The 2,821-nt window shown below is 34.6% G+C and overlaps 1 pseudogene; it reads right to left on the bottom strand.

The window, feature by feature from the left end:
• Nucleotides 1–590: 590 nt before the first annotated feature.
• Nucleotides 591–1,565, bottom strand: LOC131276751 (olfactory receptor 7A10-like; annotated as a pseudogene).
• Between the last annotated feature and the right edge of the window lie 1,256 nt (nt 1,566–2,821).

Here is a 2,821-nt window from a genome sequence, read left to right as displayed (position 1 = left end):
GCTTAACTATGAAAATAATTTTTAAAGGGCAATGTGATGTCACTGGAAGAATGATAGAAATTATTGAGACCATCAATATTTGAAGAATCATGGATTGTGTTGTTGATTGCATCCTCACTTAATTTATGATTTGGAATATGCAGGAGAAAGGCATATATTGGGGATGGAATGTGGATTATTGTATAGCAGTCAGATAAGGTCTACTATACAGGATGTAATCTCTTTCAGGAAACAATGAATAAAACCTTGATAGCTGGTAAACAGACTTTGGTATGAGAGCTTATTTTTCAGTAAAACCATGAAACACAAGCAGTTTCTTTCATCTGGCAGTGACTGCAGTACACCTTTATCCATCCAGCAAATGTACATTTATAAATATAGAATAATCTACATGAAATAGTCTACTGCTGAAAATCCAGGCAGCAGATTCTGCTTTCAATCCTGATGATGGGAAATATAATGATAGAAAACATGTAAAATAAAAGAAACAGATATCCTTGATACATAAAAATTAAATAAACAGAATTCTGTTGTTAGGAAAATAACAGATTATCTCTCCATTCACTTGTAAGTATCTAGATTAAGATCTCCTAGTGTTTGAACTCTGAGCACTTTTGTAAACTTGAAAGTATCTTTTTATAGATAATGTTTCTCAGCTTTTTTAAGGCCTGCTTTATGTCCTTGTTTTTAAGACTGTATATAAAGGGGTTCAACATGGGAGTGACTACTGTGTACATCACTGAGGCTATTGAATTTGCCCTTGAGTTTTTGGTAGTAGCAGAACTAAGATAGACTTCAAGACCTGTACCATAAAACAAGGTCACTACTGAGAGGTGAGACCCTCAAGTAGAAAATGCTTTGTACTTACCCTCAGTTGTTGAAATTCTCAAAATGGAGGATATAATCTTATAGTAAGAGAAAAGGATTCCAGTGAATGGAATAACATCCAGTAGTCCAACAATAAAATACATCACTAAGTCATTGAGGAAGGTGTCAGAACAAGCAAGTCGGATCACCTGATTAAGTTCACAGAAAAAATGGGGCATTTCCAACTCTGTACAAAAAGACAATCGCAAAACCATTAAACATTCTAAAAGAGAGAACAAAACATTCAATAGCCAAGAGGTCACCAGCAGAAGGCCACAGAATCGGGTGTTCATGATGACTGTGTAATACAGGAGGCAACAGATGGCCACGAAACGGTCATAGGCCATCACAGTCAAGAATGAGTTATCTAATTGAGTAAAAAGTATGAAAAAATACATCTGGGTGAGACAATTTTCAAAAGCTATGGTTGTGATGCCTTTCTGGATGTTCAGCAACATCTTTGGTACCGTGGTGGAGGTGAAACAGGTATCTATGAAAGACAGGTTAGAGAGGAAGAAGTACATGGGTGTGTGGAGGTGGGAGTCTGAGATGATGGCCAGGATGATGAGCATATTTCCAATGAAAGTGACTAGGTACATGGACAGAAACAGCCCAAAGAGGAGGGGTTGCACTCCTATATCTTCTGAGAGCCCCAGGAGGATAAATTCCAAGACATACGTTTGATTTTCTGTTTGCATGTATATAATGAATTTCCTGGAAGAGATATCAGGGCAATGTTATTTTATACACAAGCAGTGAGCAGAAAAATATATAAGCCATATGGTTTGTATTGTAAATATGTTATTAATATATAGATCTATGTTATTAATATGTAGATTTTATGTAGATCTAGTATTCTTATCTGAAAATGTCAGGGAAAACATATGTTTCTACTTCTCCTTGATATATTTGCCTACTAGAAATCCTTGTCCGTAATAGAAAACACTTTGCCCAGTGAATATTTTCCATGATAAATTCTCTCAGACTTTATTTGATTTATTTTTTTCCTTCAGTCTTTATTTTAAATAACAGACACTATGACCAGTCTTTTTGTACCCTGTGACAAAATAGTAGAGAAGAACAAAGTTGTACGAACCATATTACCTTGTTTCAACACTTAGTATAAACACACAATACTTAAAGAGAATCCTATTGATGATGTGGTCAAATGACCCCACACACATGAGGCCTACTGATGTTGCACAGAGGACAAGGCCAGTCAAAGTAGAAAGTATGGTCTTCTCAAGAATTTGTTTTGGAAAAACAAGATGCACTCATGCCAAACAAAGAAAGACGCTAGGCCCTGATTGTATTCGTTACACAAAAATTGAATCAAAATGAATCATGTAACTTTAAAGTAAAATTCGTTGTAAAAGTGCTAGACTAAAAACTAAAGAAAATCTAGGAACCCCTAGTATGATAACGAGTTTTTTAGATATAGCGACAAAAGCATGATCCATGAGAGATTAAAATTTTAAATTTAGTTTTTATTCAAATGTAAAATCTCTGCTCTGTGAAAAACATTGATAAAGTGTTGCAAAGAATATTTACAGTTTTGGAAAAATATTTACAAAACACATCTGACAAATGATTTGTATAAAAATGAATAAAATTACTATTAACATTGCAAAATAAGAAAGAAAATATTGAATTAAAAAAATAGGATCTGAAGAGAATCCTGATGTAAGATAACACTTCCCAAATAAGCATAAAAAAATTACTTCAAACTCACTGGCACCTAGATATTATTGCTAAGTGTCAACTTGCAATGCATGTGGAAAAAGACCTTGAACAAAAGGGGGAAATAATAGAGATGAGTTTTTATGACTAAGAGATTTCAAAGTGAGTTTTGAGGTCCTTCCAGAGGTTACACTTAGGCATGTCTCAGCAGAATCTCCCTGTCTGCTACAGTTAACATTGCCTCAAAAGGCAGGGCTGCTGATAGTTCTAGGGA

The sequence above is a fragment of the Dasypus novemcinctus genome, chromosome 30 (assembly GCF_030445035.2).
Source record: "Dasypus novemcinctus isolate mDasNov1 chromosome 30, mDasNov1.1.hap2, whole genome shotgun sequence".
NCBI lineage: Eukaryota > Metazoa > Chordata > Mammalia > Cingulata > Dasypodidae > Dasypus > Dasypus novemcinctus.
Note: the sequence above shows the minus strand (reverse complement) of the source record. Positions and strands in the feature narration are given on the sequence as shown.